Source organism: Protopterus annectens, chromosome 5.part1 (assembly GCF_019279795.1).
Source record: "Protopterus annectens isolate FY-2018-M chromosome 5.part1, PAN1.0, whole genome shotgun sequence".
Lineage (NCBI taxonomy): Eukaryota > Metazoa > Chordata > Ceratodontiformes > Protopteridae > Protopterus > Protopterus annectens.
The window spans coordinates 39657905-39677621 of NC_056736.1; positions in this window are offsets into that span (position 1 = coordinate 39657905).

The window sequence follows — 19717 nt, forward strand, 5'->3', positions numbered from 1 at the left end:
TCAGATAGCCCGGGATGCACATACAATCCAGGAATAAGCTCCTGGATGTGCATGAGCACTCTGCACCCGTCTCCTGCATGGACACAGCTTCTCTATGCAAATTACCCCATTTGCAGATGAAAATCATGCAAATGAGGTGAATTTGCGATCCAGCAAGCTGTCAACCAGATGTGCAGGACTAGTGTAGTGTGCAGAAATGTACTCGGTTAGTAACCGAGTGCATTTCTACAAACTACAAAATGGAGCCATGGCAGCTCCAAATAAAGTGCGTGTACGCCAGGTGTAAAGGCCAGTGACCAAACAGGCGGCTATTGGCATGCAGGCAGCTGCAAAAAAATAATCTCTTTAGCTGATTTCGCTGTTTGGGCTAGCGTTAGGGCAGCGGCAGGCAAATGGGATCGGGCCAAAATAATAAAACCCTGAAATAAGTATTTTAAACTAAATCACGGCTTTGCCATTATACTCAATGGCAGGCAGAAGACAGCATATCAACTGAATAGTGGTTGCTAAGGGGAAGGCTCAGTGGAATTACATTAGCAGGTAATTACATGAGAGGGAACAAATTTATCCCAGATTACGGTAGCCAGCACCAACAGTGTAAGTGCAGCTTGGTGCAAGCTAACAGTTACTGGACATCATAGGGGAGTGTGTCAGTGGCTGTAAGCTTGGCTGGTTTCGTGGTCATGCCCCCAGCTTAGGCAGAGCCATAAGCAAGGAGGTGTGTTCCGTGACTGCTTCCAGTTAATTTTACATTGCTTAAACGGGTGTGTACGCGACCGTGCTTTAAAGAAAAAATAGTAAACTAAAATAGAGCCCCGCACATCTGAGCACTGGGTTTGAAAGCGGCGAAATTTTGAGCGAAACAGGAAGGCAATGGGAAGTGAAAACTGCAGTAGGGAAGGTAATTCAGAGAACTAGCATAGCTGGCAGGTGAAATGTATCAGAATCAGCCAGTTACACAGGCAGCAGCCTAGCACAGCCCAGCACACCACTATAAACTATGCAAACACCTTTCCCTCTGTTTTTTTTCCCACAAACTCTACACCAGTGTACATAAATAAAAACAAACAAAAGCATTAAAATGATAGGAGCTGCAGCAGCTATCATTCAGCAATATGTGGAAGAGGCTGAGGGTGGTGACAATGAGAATGCTGTCAACCAACCCATGGTGTGAGGAGAGAAGGAGAAGTTTACAGTCCCAGAGTAACTCACCAGGGGCTGGCATGAGCTGGAGATGTGAGCACTCTGCAGGGCAGACAGGGACCCTCCTACAGCAAATTGTTGAGTTGCATGGCCACACCTCACACAAAGAACTAAACAGAGGGGAACCCATTCCAGTGGAGGCAAAGTATCTGAGGCCAAGAACAGCCACAGGTACCTCCAGCGCCAACTGGAGATACTGCAAGCATCTGGCGGTACATCGTGCATCCAGGGTACTCCACTAGTTCCTGGATGCCATGTCATCACATGCCGAGAGCACATATATTTCAACCCCAAGAGGCATTGGCCAGCAGTATGCATCTTTTCACCAAATAGCAGAATATCCTGAGGTAGTGGTGTTACAGACTGCACACACATATGCATCAAAGCATCAGGTGAGCAGGGTAGATCTATGTATCAACCGCAGGCGGCTTCTCCATCAACTGCCAGGTTGTGTGTGATTCCAGGGCACATCAAATATTGGAGCTATCACACCCCACATCTGGCACTGATGAGCTAAAATTAAGAGATTTGCCAATGGGGACATCAATACATCAACAGGAGATGCTGGCTACACACTGAGCCGTGGGTTGATGACACCGCATCATAAAATGCACACACACTCGAGCAAGAACTCCATAATGAGTACATGCACAGACCCGAATAATAAGAGAGCACGTGTTTGGGATGCTCAAGCCGCGTCTATGCCTGGACACATCCGTGGGAGCCTTTGCAGTACTCACCAGCCACATGTGCCTAAATTGTCACTCATGTGCCATGACACATTGGCCATGATCCCAAGTGGAAACAGCCAGGAGAGCAGTGAACAGCATGGGCAGGGCCACACAGCCCCCTGCCATTGCCAAGGCCTGCACAGGCACAGAGTGACTCAGAGGAGAACAACCTGAGCCTTCCCCTGTAGGCAGTATGAGCAGATGCCCAATATACCCAGGCCTTTGCAAAGAGGCAACTTTGCCAGCACATAAACTGACACGGTAGGGACCCAGGGAATGACACGCCTCCTCGACTCGGACACATGCTACAGCAAAGGACAACATGAAACTGCACCTGTGCTTAACCATGTATAGGGCATGTATCAGCATGGCGATATAGTCAGCCCTCCAGCACCATTCTCGGCTGATTGGCACAGCCACAAAGTAAGTCACTCTCCCTGCAATTTCCAAATGGAGTAGTATGTGTTGTTACTTGTATCTACGGCATGGATATGAGCATGCCAAGGGAATCAGGTGGTTTAAATGTGATGCCAGCAGATAAATGATAGACACCTATAGTGGCAGCATGAGATCTGTAAAAATACTGGTGTCACCACAGTGGCAGTATTGAACTCACAGGTGGTAAAACTCACTGGCAGGAAATGTGCTGGGTCAAGTATATCTCGTCCAGCAGGATACACACATGCCAGTCAGGGAGGCTCACATACCAACAACAGTCTCAGCCAGCAGGACAGGTGTAGAGAAACACAAATAAAGGCTGTGCTAAGGCCTCTGATTGATGGTTATGGGGAACATCCCACCCCAGACCTACACTGACAGACTATAACAGGTCAGGCAGTGGGGTGTTAGTTCTGAAGGGTAAGAAGCCAGAAACTGAAATATACGTCAATCAAACCTAAGACTTGTAGTAGACTGATATGCCTCTAGTCAGCATGATAGGTTAGAATACAGAATGGAATGGAGTACCTGAAATACCAGTACAGTCAAAGCAAATGTGTACAAGAGTCAGGTGTGCCCCCAATCCTATGTAGAAATGTAGTAACAGTCATGTGTCCCCCCCCGAATTCTATGTAGGAATGTAGTAGCAGTCAGGTGTGCCCCCCAATGCTATGTTGAAATTTAGTAAGTCAGGTGTGCCCCCCCCCCCAATCCTATGTAGAAATGTTGTAACAGTCATGTGTGCCCCCCCAATCCTATGTAGAAATATAGTAACAATCAGGTGTGCCCTCCCCCCAATCCTTAGTGAACATAGTAGCAGTCAAGATTGTACCCCCCCAATCCTATGTAGAAATGTGAAAAGTATGCAGTGTTTTAGTGTCTAGGTATAATAATCAGTGAAGCACACAGATCACCTTAGGACCAGCCATGCAGTGAGTAGTATATTGTAGAATGTATGTACAATATGCAGGTCTGAGAATGTGTTAAGGTTGGTGTGTGTTGTATATTGTGTGAGAGTGGTCAGTATGTAGGCATGGTGAGGTTTGTCCTGGTGGCCATTACCCAGTACTGCCGATGACAGGGCCAAGTTCTCACAACTGCAGTGCCAAACACAATGCTTCCCAGAAAAACACATTCCAGGAGTAAGCCATAGTAAATGTTTGGAAGTTTTATGAGTCACCATCTGAAAGATGGACATGGCATGAATGTCGGCCCAGATATACAAGCACTACACAGGGGGAAGTACCCCAGACAGACAGTGTATAATATGTAATTGTCAAATGGACACACCCTTTGAATTGTACATACAGGTTTGCAGCACATTATTTGGGCTTGTAGTAGGTAATACTGATGTCATCTAGCCAGACACTGGCAGATCACAAAGGTCATAGGAATGAAGTACTGAGAAACAGCTGATGTCCCTGCACAAGCCAGCATAGGTGGAATGCCCCATGCACATCTGTGAGTCAGATGCAAGTAGTGTCCAGAGCACACATGCACTCAGCTCACCCGACCACCACCCACAGGTACCTCTCCAGTCATATCCCTGCTGTTGGGAATGAGTACAATATGACCCCCACCTGAGTATGGCAATAGTGAAAGAATGCAGCATGCAGAGCAGGTGTCCCATGCAGGTGTGTCCCTAGCTGTAAGCAGCACCCTGCCAGCATCCACACAACTGGATCAATACTGAAATAAAATATTGTCATGAACACCTTGCACACCTACCCTGTCACCCAAGGGGAATATAGTGTACTGCAGTCTGGGACTATAGGAGTGAGAGAATTCAACAGCCTGCTACAGCTGGCCTGCATCACTAACAAATGACCTACAGTCCTCTACCAAAGGAGTGTGTCTCACCCATACTGCCAATGTATGTTATGTCATGGACTCCCAAATAACAACATAACACAGCCCAGAGAACCCAAATGCAAGGCCATGTGGACAAATCAAAGTAACATGTCCACCATGTCCTACAGCATGAACTGTGGACCAACACTAAATTACTGCTGGGATGAGGTGATAAGTATAGGGAACATATCAGATAATGTTTGCATAATGTATGGAAGAAGACAGAATAATAGAGGGGGGGGTGTGGGAGCATGGGCGGCATGGAGTGTGTGAAGTTTGAAACTCAGCCATGTGCACATACTATCCCTGGCTGCAAACACAGTAATGGGTGGCTACAAACCTGCTTTTAAACCACAAGTAGAATGGGTAATGTCCAGAAGTAAGACCCCTGCCTCTGGGTAACCTGTGTGAATCTGTACAGCTGTGAGGTATGGCCACAGCAGGATATGGCCATACTGTCACATCAGTGGATGTACAAGCATGTGATCCTCTGCCACCAATGTACCAAGGTGCTGAACCATTTACACAGACCCAACAGCAACTGCCTGCAGCTTCCCCTCCAGAATGGCATGATTATGCAAGAATATGTAGGCTGCTGACCACAATACTGGACAAAGCTGCATTCACCCTGTGTTCCCCAGGACATCACTGCAAGCAAATATGTATACCTGACAGTACTGGATGACAAAAAACATCTCAGTGTATAACAGTACATATGTCTGAATGTCTCTACTAATACCAGGACCATGTAGCAGAAGTAGAACAGAAACAATAACCTACAGTAACCCACTATCCTTTGCCCATTTTGACGCCATATTGTCAACTGATCTACAGATATCCTGCAGAAACAGTTTGCTAGCTGTATGTATATAACACAAAAGCCTGCACTGGTGTACAATCTACCTGAAATGGATTCTCACATTCAATACAGAAGTTCATACTGGGCATGCTCCCACTCTTAGAAATGAAGGCCATGTCAGACAACAAAATACTGAAAGGTCATACTGGGCATGATCACACACTTAAATGAAGCCTAAAATGAAGCCCATGTCTGGCAACAACAGTGGACCATACATATCTGACAGTCGCAGATGTCAGTGCATACACTCCTCAGTACAGACCAGTCATGCTTTGCATACACATTAGATGGGAATACACACATATATCCAAGGACAACACACTATAATAGGCCAAAATTCCACATACATAGATGTGTGGAAGAGAGTGACAGTGACAAAGAGCCTCCCATTATGAGGCCTGTCCCACCCAGCACACATCCAATTGACTAAAACCACATGATGTGCAAATGTCAATCACTGTAGATATTTGCCTCTGTTATCCCTCCACACTATAGTGTCTGTGGTGCTTGTGCTAACTGTGTAACATGACTGTACAAGTCAGAAGGCATCTAGCAGTTGTATACATGTACCTCTGGAATATAAGCCTGTGTGTGTCTGTGTGTTGTGGGTCTGCCTCTAGATGAATGGGATATGGCCTATGCACACAAACTGCACTCCCCATTGTCCAACTATGGCAAGCCTGTTGATGTCTTCACCTTGAAATACACCCTTGGGGAAGTAGTAGCCCAGTAATCTCCATGGTGCATCCTATAACTGTTGAGTGTCCCACTAAGTGGCAGCTTGCAAGTACAGCAGGTGCAAACGGCCACATACAAATACAGAAATCACAAAGCCAGCACCAAACCAGATGCATTCAATAGATATTTATTGTAAAACAGAAATATCCTATAACTGCGTAATGCTGTAGTATGATGTATTAGTTAGGTTGGAGTTCTAATCCAGGATGTGGCAACTGTGTGTGTGTGTGTGTGTGTGTGTGTGTGTGTGTGTGTGTGTGTGTGTGTGCGTGTGTGTGTGTGTGTGTGGGGGGCTTTTGTTACTTGGAGGCCATTCACAGTCCCTACAGCCTCCATTGCCCTTCTCTGGCAAGCCTGCTGATGTCATTTAATTTGAAATACATCTTTGGGGAAGGAGTAGCCCAATAATCTCTGTGGCGCATCCTATAAATGCATAATGATGTAGTGTGATAAACTAGTTAGGTAGGAGTTCTATTTCCAGACATGGCATGCAGGGTCAACCTGGTGTCCATTGGCAGTTCCCACCACATGAGGGCAGGAATGGCACATCTGATGATAACAATCTGTGTACACAGCATGCACCAGACATGCCAGGTACACATCCACATGTCACAGAACATGCATGTGGGACATGTGCATATCCCTGACACCATTCATGTCATGGACTATAGAACACATACATGGCAAGCATTGCACAGCACTGGCCACTCACAATAGTAACACAGATGACTGGATGGTGAATACAATACCCACCTGTGTGGGCCAATCCAGACACTAAACCCCTGAGCCACACTGCAGACCATTTTCATGTGGCTTGATGCCAAGGTATACCCTTTACCTAGCTTTGTACATCCTTCTGGCACAGTCAACCGCTACACACCTGTGAAGCAATGCACCCATGCATGTCAGTACTGGCAACCTGTGTCTGCATGTGTGTGTAGTATAATGATTTTGACACCATTCACACTCACTACACCTCCCATTGGCCTACTGACGCATGTCTTCTGATGTCAGACACCTTCCCATATCCTTTGCCCGTATATCATCCTGATAACCCCTATGGTGCATGTGATACCTGCATATTACTGTATTTTGGCAAACTAGCTAGTTAGGAAGTATAATCCTGACCTTGCCAACTGTGATAATGTGTGTGAGTCCCTGAGAGAGTGTGGCTGTGTTGACGTTGACACCTGTTCATGTGGACAGGCACATGTACTACACCTACCTTATACCTCCATTATCACTGTTGCAGATGTCACTCACCATCAGATATACCTTTGGACAGCTCCCCAACATGTAAGCTCTGTGTTGCATGCAATAAGTGCATAGACATGTGATAACAATACATAGTCAGGCAGAGGTTTGAAACCCCGTACTGGTAAGTGTGTGACACAAACATATTTAGGTTTTACTCTCCCACCCCTCCCTGTCTTACTATGTTTCTGTCTCTCTCACTTCCTCTCTGGTGGATGTGGAAAAGTAAACCTGCTTTGCTTAGGCAGCAGCTTGTGTTTTGTAAGTGATGCTCATGATCAGCTGATGGCCTTTGCGTGAATTGCAGTCCCCCACTAGCTGATTGCATGTGGAACAGCTGTGGTAACATTCCCATAGCCAGTTGCATGGAAACACACTCCTATACCAAGGAACATCATGTGGTTGTTAGGCCTTTTCATTCAATGTGAGCAGGACCGCATGTCGGTGTTTGGCAAACAGCACCACAGATGGTATTCTGATATACCTCTAACAACATACACTGTGGAGATAGGCCAACAAACAGGAGGGGGATGTTCCAGACATGACTACACTGGAATGTGCAAGTGTTGCTCTTCTGCATTTGGAGTAATGTTGGTTTAACAGTGTTTGTGTGGATATGGCTGGTCTACATGATTTAATACCTGTCATGACAGTGTTATGTGTTTGTGGAAACTCCCACCTGTAGGGTTATCTGCAAACTGGCAGTGTTTGGAGTCTTATATTTCTTGTGTTACTCACAGATCACCTATCTTAGAACTGCAGAAGCATAGTCTGAGGATTGCAGTCAGTACATGGTGACATGGTGACAGCTATGACAGTTACTGACTTCATATCCCCTCATAGGACATATGTCACAACAAACCCTGTTGCAACAGTAAATGTATGAGGGTATCACAGCAATATGCCAATACTGGCCCAGTGTTTGTGGCTCCAGCCACAAGTCTGTCAACCCTTGTACATATCTCATGCAGTAAGAGGTGCATATGTTCTGTACACCATTATTTAATGACTTCATACCTGATAACAAGCCAGTCAGATATCAGACTGCTAGACATGTTATGTATAGTAAGGGTTATTTCTGAGGACATAACCTGACATTCTGTGGTTGTATGTACAGTAGTGGGGTCCATGTACTTATGGTGATTGTCATCAGTATGTGTATTGTGAATACGTACCTTAGCCTGTGTACAGACTGTGGTAGATGCCATTGTTCATGGTCCCATTCTATCTGATGTTACATGCTGGAACAGTGTATGATACCCTATCGGCTCACATGTTTGTAGCACCAAATACACACATATCCCACACCACGGACAGGCATTGGACCACACTGTGTTGAGACCCAGTATATGTAGGGTTAGTGTGTGAGTGGCACATATGAGGATGGTGTTGATCAGACAGTCCATATAGTGTGATATTAAGCTTGCGTACCATATGTGGCTGTGGCTGTATTCACATTGGTTGTGGGTATGCACTTTCACACAGGTGGCTGTTACTCTGTGCTGTGACATGCCTGCAGAGCCTGCTATATTTGCAGGTACATGTGTATTCCCCCCATACGAAATATTGGCCAGTGCTGTGGCAGTCTGCCTGTAGTTTGCACAGTGCTTTGTAGCATACCTAGCAGCTTAGTGTAATTACCCAGTGCAATGTTATGGCCAGATATTTGCCAGATGTACTGCTGCTAGGCCACCATAACTGTTGTGTATTTCTGACAAAGAAGTGGAATTCTGTACAGATGTATGTCACAAACTACTGGGTAGTATGTGGCTATGTGACCTTTGCACCACCAGTTATTATGTATCAGGACAGACAGGAGTGTGTGAATGCATAAACTTTGTGGGCATATATAGTCCAGTATTTACGTGATATACCCATGTACATGGCTGTTAACATCCACATTGTCAGGCTTGATCCACATGTCTCACATGAAGGGAATCTGACTATACCTCTGGACTGAACAGAGAGTGCCAGACTGTCCACATATATTGGTCATATCTCTGTTGTAGTCCACAGGATCATTACTGTGCTATCAGTGGTACTGTACTATGATGTCTTTAGGATGTCTGTCAGTAACCGATGGCGTACTTGTCAATAGCAGATGCGACCTCCCATACACAACATGTCAGTTAAGACAACCCCTGTTACAGTAGCAATAGTCTACATATATACCTGCAATACATACATGACATCCCCTTGCACTAAGAGGTTGAGACTTTTGGTGCTGAGGTAGGACTCCATTCCATGTTCTGGACATATGGTAAACATATATGTGTATATATAGATATATAGACATATACATATTCACATTATCGTATATATATATATATATATATATATATATATATATATATATATATATATATATATATATATATATATATATATATATATATATATATATATATATATATATATATATATATATATATATATATATATGGATATATATATATATATATATATATATATATATATATATATATATATATATATATATATATATATGTACATATATATATATATATATATATATATATATATATCTATATATATATATATATATATATATATATATATATATATGTACAAACACACACACAGACGCACACACACGCACACACACACACACACACACACACACACACATATATATATATATATGTATGTATATATATATATATATATATATATATATATATACACATACACATCTATATATACGTCTACACATATACAGATATATATAGATATATATGCACATATAGTAATAGGTATCTACATATGTATCGACATAAATAGATATATCTGCATAGATATATATGCACATATAGTTATAGATATCTACATATATATAAAATAACACTCCTATATTTGTACATATACGATGCACATACACACACACACACAAACACACACACACACACACACACACACACACATCTATATATATATATATATATATATATATATATATATATATATATATATATATATACATATGGACATAGAACCATTACATCCCCCATTCCCATACTGTACATGCCTGGGGATGTTCTCCATGTAACATAACCTGGGAACACACCTCATCCTAAATGTTGTGTGGTGTGTGCAATGAAAAGCCACATGGGCACTACTTACCTAGGTACAGGTCTAGTCCCAGGGTTTCAAGGGGAAAAATTTTCCCTTTTACCCCCCCCGGGGGTTTTTTTAACAAAATTTTTTAAAAAAAACCCCAAGGGAAAATTTTGGAACCCCCCAAAAAATTTTTTCCAAAGGGAAAAAATAAAGGGGGGTTTTTAAAATTTTGGGGAAACCCAAAAATTTTTGGGTTTTTCCCCCCCCCACTTTTTTTTTTTCCCCCCCCCCAAAAAAACCGTTTCCCGGGGTTTTTTTGTTTTCCCCCAAACCCCCCCGGGGGGGGCCCCCCCTTTTTTTTTGGGGGGGGTTTTCATTCCCTTTTTAAAAAAAAACCCCCCAAAAAAAATTTTTGGGGTTTTTCATTCCTTAAAAAAAAATTTTTTAAAAAAAAAGGGGGTTGAAAAAAAATTTAAAAAAAAAATTTTTTTAAAAAAACCCCCGGGGGTTTTTTTTTTAAAAAAATTTTTTTTTTTTTAATTTTAAAAATTTTTAAAAATTTATTTTTAAAAAGTTGTTTTTAAAAAAAAAAATATTTTTTTTAAAAATTTTTTTAAAAAAATTTAAAATTTAAAAATTTTAAAAAAATTTTTTTTAAAAAAATAAAAAACTTTTTTTTTTTAAAAAAATATAAAAAAAAAAAACCCCCCCCGAAAAAAAACACAAAAAAAAAAAAAAAATTTTTTTTTTAAATTTTTTTAAAATTTTTTTTTAAAAATTTTTTTTTTTTTAAAAAAAATATAAAATTTAACTTTTTTAAAAAAAATTTTTTTTTAAAAAAAAAAATTTTTTTTTTTTTTTGGGGTTTTTTTAAAAAAAAATTTTTTAAATGGGGGAAAAAAAACCCCCAAAAATTTAAAACCCCATTTATTTTTAATTTTTTATTAAAAAAATTTTTAAAAAAAAAAAAAACCAACAAAAAAAATCTTTTTTTTTTTTTGGGGGTTTTTAAGGGTTTTTTTAAATAAAGGAAACCCTTTTTTGGGGGCGGTTTAAGGGTTTGGGTGGGGTTTTAAAGGTGGGGGTTTTTTGGGGGGGGAAAACCCTTTTCCCGGTCCATGGGGGAAAAAATTTTTTGGGGGGGGTTTAAAGGGGAAAAACCCATTTTTAAATTCCCCCCACCAGCCCCCCCCAAACCCCCCCCCAAAAAAAAATTTTTGTTAAAAAAAAAAAATTTTGGGGGAATTTTTTTGAAAAAAATTTTTGGGGGGGGTAATTTAAACTTTTTTTTTTTAAAATTTTTCCCTGAAAAATTTTTTTTGGGGGGGGGTTTTTTAAAAAGGGGGGGTTTTTTTAAAAACGGGGAAATTTTTCCCCCCGGGGGAAATTTTTTTAAAAAAGGGGGGGTTTGGGAAAAAATTTTTTTTTTGGGGGGGAAAAAAAGGTTTTAAAACCCCCCAAAAATGTTTTTAAAAAAAAAATTTTTTAAATTTCCCCCCAAAAAACCCGGGAAGGGGCCCCGGGCACCCCCCTTTTCCCTTTTTTTTAAAATTTGGGAAAAACCCCCCCCCCAAAAAATATTTTTTTTTTCCCCAAAAATTTTTTTTTTAAAAAATTTTTTTTTTTTTTTTTTCCAAAAATTTTTTAAAAAAAAAATTTTTTAAAAATTTTTTTTTTTTTCCCCCCAAAATTATTTTTTTTAAAAAAAAAAATTTAAATTTTTTTTCCCCCAAAAAATACCCCCCAAAACACCCCCCCCCCCCCCCCCCCGGGAAAATTTTTCCCCCCAAAAAAAGGGGGCCCCAAAACCCCCCCCCCCCCCCAAAAAGGGGGGGGAAAAAAACCCCCCCCCCCCAAAAAAAAAACCCCCCTGGGGCTTTTTTTGGGGGGGAAAGGGGGAAAAAGGAAATTTTTGGGGAACAAAAAAACCCCCCCCCCTTTTTTCCCCCCCTTTTTTTTGGGAATTTAAAAAACAAAATTTTTGGGCCCCCCCCCCCCCAAAAAAAAAAACCGGGGCACAAAAAAAAACCAAAAAAAAAAAACCCCCACCCCCCCACAAAAAAACCAAAAACCCCCCCCCCCCCCCCCGGGGACTTTTAAAAAAAATTTCCCCCCCCCAAAAACCCAAAAAAATTTTAAAAAATTTTTAAAAAATTTTAAAAAAAAACCCCCATTTTGTTTTATTCCCCCGGGGGGTTTTTAAAAATTTAAAAAAAAAATTTTTTTACAAAAAATTTCCCCAAAAAATTTTTTTAAAAAAAATTTTTTTTTTCCCCAAAATTTTTTAAAAAAGGGCCCCCAAAAAAAATTAAAAAAAAATAGGGAATAAAAAAATTTTTTCCCTGGAAAAAAAATTTAAAAAAAAAAGGGGGAAAAAATTTTTTTTTCCCCCAAAAGAATTTTAAATAAATTTTTTTTTTTGGTTTAAAAAAATTATTTTTTTGGGGGAAAAAAAAAAAAAAAAACCCAAAAAAAAAATTTTTTTTTAAAAATAAAAAAAAAAAAAAAAATTTTTTTAAAAATTTTTGGGGGCCCATTTCCTGTATGGTGGTCATCCTTCCAGTGTGGGCAGCAGTGTTACAGAAGCAGGCAGCAATGCCTCTTTCAAGAGGGCTTAGAATCAGGCCATTTCATATTTTTTAAAGGGTTTCCCAAAAACAACTGAGTGTGAGTAGTGTTGTTTTTGCATTGTATAGCACCAGTGTTACAGGGGTGTGTAAAACTAGTTTAACAGGAATGTTGTCTGTCTGCATAGCTCTCAACTGTGGGATCCACATGATGGCCCGAGGTATGTTTTTTATGTTTTGTACCACACAGGTTTTGTCTCAGATATATCACTGCAGGGGTGTTTGGTTTTTCAGACACCACATCCATTTTTGTTTTGATTCAATTACTAATATTTTCAGACTATCCTGTAACACCAACTTGCAGTGTAACAACACTATTTTACATATGGGCCTGTGTTTCCTCCCACCACATATCATTTTCCATATGACATGCAGGGGGTTACCAATTTATCCATTTGCCATAATTACAGTGTTGTTTTCCCCCACATTTTGGCCAAAATATTCATTTTACAAACATGTGTGCCCGAGTCAGATCAGTGTATGCAGTGTTTTATGCCCCTGTAATACAACCCCCAAAAAAACCCAGGCTGTTACAACATTTAGGGATATCAGTAGTAAGCTGCCTTGGGTTTTGGGTGTACAAAAATACATTTTTGGGAAAAATTGGCCGTTTACCCCATACAGACTTTGTTTGTCAGTGGATTGTGATTTTTTTAGTTATGCAATACATCCCATTTTAAACTTTTAGGGATTTTGAAGTGTTGTTAGATTCTGGACCACCATTACTACGGGAAAGATTTTCCGTCCCCCTTGTTTTTCTTTTTACCATTTTACACCAAAAAGCTTCAGATTACTGTATTAAATGATCCAGAGTTGCATTTCCTTTTGTATGCACGTTAAACAGCAAAGACATGGCAATACAACCTTTATAGCACTAAACTTTTATTTTCAAACCTGTGTGGTTCCCTCCTTTGATTTGTTGGGGAATTTTGGCCAAAAATTCCTTTTTTACTTTGATAATGTGGCAACTTTAGGAAAACTGGTTTAAAGGTGTTTTTCAAAATTATGTTCACACTTTTATATTTTTTAATATATATATATATATATATATATATATATATATTATTATATATATATATATATATATATATATATATATATATATATATATATATATATATATATATATATATATGTATATATATATATATATATATATATATATATATATATATATATATATATATATATCTGCATATATATGTATGTGTGTGTATATGTATCTTTGGATGTTTTTCCCATTGTACATTCCCCATGGTAGCCAGAGGTATTTTGATATGTTAAAACCAGCATCATAAGGGGGATGGAATTTAATTTTCCCATGTTTTGTCATGTCCTGGGTATGGGACTTGCAACAGTTGGTATTGTATTACAGGGCAGATCTGTTTTGCTGTGGGGGGGGATATCAATACTTCAGAACGTTTTCTTTAACCCCTTATTTTATATGTTTGTTTTTTTCTTTATATCTATACACATGATATTGGGTGTTAAAATTATTCACCGATATATGGGAGCCAGATGGAGACCACCCATGTGGATAAATTTTTTGTATAACACTGCCCAAGGATTTTTTCCCTTTTTAAATTTGATATTTTATGCTAAACCATCCAAATTTAAATTTAATTTAAAAAAATCAAAAATTATATCAAAAAGTTAAAATTATCAAAAAAAGTGAAATTCATTCAACCATCCCTGTTAATTATATTATAATTATAATATATATCTTTTTTATAAAATTTGTTATATACAATTATGAAAGTGGTAATAAAAAATATTATAAACTATTGTATCATGTATATATAGAAATGAAATTTTTGTGGTATACATTTTATATTATATATATATTATTATAAAAAATAAAAAGCAAAAAATTAAAAAAACATTAAAAACCCAAAAAAATTGGAATTTTTTAAAATGCAATTAACAGGTTTAATGATGATTGACGCCTTTAATTGCCATCAATCTTTATATCAACTTTTTAAATAGTTTTTTTCTCTATTAGAACCAACCTGTATAATCTGAACCCAAAGATGACTAGGGTTAGAAAGTTCTAGGCATTTTAATTTTAAATTTTAAAATCATATATAGGTTATACATGATACTTTTTAGGCATAAATTAACATTTGCATGTTTGTAAATCAGGTTGGTGGTTTCACAAGTGATAGATTTTTAAGATATCAAAAGAAAATAGAAGTATGAATGCATTTTATAAATTGTTTGGGCTTTGGATTTAATGCACATTTTTACCGGGTTTTTTGAACTGCTTTATTTTTTGGGAAAATATGATTTTATTAGTTTATTGAATTAAAGTTAATTAAATTTAAATTTAAAGATGGTTTAGAAGCAATAAAATAATGAGCAGTTATAAACCTTGGGAAACCAGTGAAAGGCCTTTTTTTACCAAAAAATTTTTTTTAATGTTGGTCTATCTGGCTGTTTCTTCATATCTATACACATATACAAAAAAAAAAATATGTATGTACATATATATTATATATATATATATGGGGTTTCGTTTTTTTTTTTTTTTTTGTTTTTAAAAATTTGGATGGGTTTTTTTTTTTGTTGAAGGGTTTTGGCCAGAGATAAGAAATTAATGTGGTTTAAAAATTTTCGATTTTTTCCAATTTTTAACTTTTAGCTTCATTGAAACTTTTAAAACCCATTTGTGCAAAATTTTCCCTTTACACAATTTCTTTAAAAAAAAAAAATTAAGAAAGGGTGAAAAAGGGCAAAAAGAGGGAAAGAAAGGGGGAAAATAGCTGGGGAAAAGTTTTGGGGGAAAGGTCCATAGCTCCCCATTTTTCTACTGCAACAGCTGTGCATATACATTGAATTTGGAATAGTTTGTGACTCAAACCCCCAGAGGGGCTGAGGACAACAAAAAATGCTGTAAAAACCCAAATTTGACCAGATTACATGTGTCCAGTGGACATTTCAAATCAGCAGTATGGGGAGATTTTTTTTTTAACAGATTGCCCTTTTTTTTTTCAGGTGAGAGTGGGATGTTTGGGGGGGTTAATTTAGGTATTTAGGATAACAGACAAGACAGACAAGGGGCATACAGGGCAGATATGACACATGTGGGGTAAACACCTTGATTGGGAGTGGGAACAGTGACTGAGGTCCCCCCCCATGGGCAGTCACCACTGCACCTTCACAGTTTGAAGGTGGCTTTCTTTGAGTAGGACCCCGACCCTGTTCTGAAAGTGGCCCCCGCTGGTGCAGCAGATCTCCAAACACCCCGGGGGACAAATAGGTAGGATACCTTGTGGGGCGCCACTTGTAAAGGTTTGGGGTCTACATGGGCCCCCAATTCTAAACCCTGTGGGTTCTGTCCTGGGGTTTGCAACCCATCTAGTGACATAGGGGTTTTTATTTGCTGGTGAATCTATAATGCCCCTGGGGTATTTCCTTTTTAGGTCCAGGTATGTACCCCCTTCCCATCAATGGGTTGGGGACTGTTTAAAGAAACTACCCGGTTTAACAGGCAGGATCTGCCTTTTCAAAGAATGGTAGGACCCTTCTGTGGCCCAATATTTTGGGGCCATGATGATCCTTTCCATAGCTTTAACCAAGGTCAGGTTATGTGATAGTTTAGGGTATTGAGGACTTTCTCTGATTTCTGTCTATAAGTCTCCTGTGGTTTTAAAACGACCTTGTAATTACAAATCTTATACAGGATTTCCCAGACAGTTTTATTATGTAGCACAGTGTGGGTACAGTGATGAGTAATACCCTTTTTATTCAGAGCAACTGCAACACTAACAATGCCCTACAATCCAGTAAACAGTACCAGTACAGGATATCAATCTTTTATTTTAGGCACAGTTTTTATCTGACAGACCTGTGGGGGCAATGTTTGTTAGCACTACCTTTTTACACATATTACCAGATTCCACATTAGTATTATGCACATATTTTCATTGTTACTGCACACACTCTGGTCACAGCTTGACAACATGGGGGTGGAGATGGGACATACTTGGCTTTTTACTCTCATAAATTTTGGGGGGTTGCTAGAGTGACAGGTTTGTTTTATAGGTTTGACAATCATTGTATTTCTTTTTCTGCCTAAAACTGGGGTCATCCCACTGATTTGCCAGGGGACAGTGACAGGCAGGGATATGGGCCAATTAACTGGACATTCTGGACAGTTGTGGGGGATGATTCTGCATACAGCCTACTACCACTCCCAGGATTAACCATGGCTGTGTTAAAATCAACAGTTCATTTAGTTGAGTGTGCTATTTGGATTATGTTGTCTTTTTTTACTGTTTTCTGTCTAAGTCTTCTCAGTTTACAATGACCTCTTGTGATTACAACAGTCATATACAGACATTCCTAAAATTTTATTTATGTAGCACAGTTGGGTAAATGCTTAATACAACATACTATTAAGAGATTGCAACTCTACATTACCATATGATACCAAGTAAAAACATAGTCCAGAGTTAGACCTTTATTGTCAGGCTATTATGCTTTTATTTACATACAACCTATATGAGACTCTTCCTGCCATATTCTCTGGTGTATGCAGTCATGCCTTAAACAATACAGGTTTTATACATGTGATTAACTTACTACTATTTTAGATTTATTTCTATGACAGTACATCAAAATTACTAACCTGCCTCACATCACAACCACTGCAATCAACAGGCATGGGCTTCCGGGTTTTCAGCCACTCATCTGCCACTGTGAAAGACATAAGAGGAATATTTAGCCATACCTATCCATAATATACATGAGCTGGCAATTTTTAAACAGGTAGTGGACTGATACTTACACATGGCTGGAACATCCACCATCCTCCTTGCCTCTTGGATCCACTGATCCAAGAGATCCCCCTTTCTCTGCTTCAGATTGGCATAGTGATGCCTGACCTGCTCACCAGTTCGGGGTATGCCAGTGGCACTGGTGTGGTCATGGGGGAGATGGTCACAGGCTTCCGCTTTGTATTGGGAACCCTGGTACTGCCCCTGCAGCAGTCTCTGGTCATGGTCTTTCACAAGGAGACCTGCCATGACTCTGCAATCCTGGATGCCCCAGCTCTGCACCAAAGTGCACACCCTCCCCCTACCAGTCATAGTGCCTACAGGAGGAAGCTGCAACCAATTATGAGATGTATTCCTGCCTGTTGGGTTTAAATAGGGGTTTTCACACTTTGCTGTGATTGGATGGTTTTAAAATGCTAAGCTATGGGCAAACCTGCTTACCTAAGGTTTGGGATTGCTTAAAGGGGTATACCAATGGGCAAACTGATTTAGCTGGCTACACATTGCTTACACCTACTAAGCGGGCTGTGCAATGCTTAGCATTGCTTAATTTTTAATTTGCATACTATTTGCTGTTTGGCATTGATTTATTATTTAAATTTCATGTTATATATGTGTTTTGGGATCCATGATTCATGTGTACATACACTGTATGGGGTCCTTGTGTTTATTAGGGATTTCAACAGATTATTACAATAACATGTTACATCAGGGCTTAATGCAGTACTCCAGTTCACATTGTTATGATATGTAGTAGGTTATAGAACATAATAATTCCTTTCACATGTTCAGTTTGATTTTCCTATAGTGAGGATTTGTTTGGTGATACCTCAGTCTTATGTATTGCTGTGATGGTTTAGTGGTTACTGTGACTATAGTGTACAGGATCCCAGGTTCAAGACCTGTAAAGCCTTTTTAATTTGTTTCTGGCCAGAACAGCGGCTGTTGCATACAGAGTGATTAAGGCACTTTTAATCAACTGTAAGCGGGTTTGCACTGGTTTGCGTAAGGGTAAGCAATGCAAACCTCTGGTTAAATATGCTTACAGAGAGTTAGCTTCAATATTGCTTAACCTATATGTGCATTGCTTACCACCGCACAAATGGGCTTAAACCCACTTACTACTGCTTAAATATGCTTACTCCTGCTTAATAGTGCTTACTCCCGCTTACCCCCACAATAATTTAGACAATAATGTAAAATGGTTCTTGGGAAGGTGGTGGGTTTGGAAACTCTATGGATTTATCATTCATTACACATTGTACCTTTGATTTGTATCCCTGATTCATGTGTACATATACTGTATGGGGAACTTGTGATTATCTCTGGATTTTACAACATTATGACAATGACACCTCACATCTGCATTTAATGCAGTACTCCAGTTCACAAATATATGTTATTTAGAAGGTTATGCAACAAAAAAATATTGTTCATAAAGTGATTTGACATGGAAAATGGAATGTACTGAAGTGAGACTTGAACAGAATGACTGCTCATAAGGGAAAAGCTCTGCCCACTACACTATTGCAGTACTGCTTCATTTGCATATATCTTGATTTTTATCCTCTTGTGCCATTTTAAACTGCAATACATGTAGCTAAATGGGCAAACCCACACCTATGTTTAAATTTTATCTGTTTCATAAAAATAGCTTGTTTATATTTTATGTTTAACTATTGCTCTTATAAACTTGGGGGATGTTGGGGTATGCAGACACTATGAGCAGTCTGCTCATTCTTATTCTAACCCCTATTCTTGCTTGCAGGGTGTGTATATTCTGAGACCTATCCCCTCAGACATGCCCTGCACTTGTACATTCCTTTTCCATTTAGGAGCTCAGGCAGCGCCTTCATTAATATGCCTGGTGCACTGCCATCCTGCTCCTAAATGGCTTTGTGCAGGACTAAGCTAGTCCTGCATGGAAGTATAATGAATTGGGGTTCACCATTCATAAAGCCAAACTGATCATGTCAAGATTAACTACATTCATTATATCCAAAGATCCTAGCACCAGAAAGACAACTTACTGTAAACATTTTTGCCCAGACTGCTTGAAGAATTAGTATCCTGATGATAACTAAAATATTTATTTTGCTGCTGTTTTAAAATGATTTAGTTTGGAGTGGGGTTTTGCTTAAGGTTTGGACTTTGTTTATA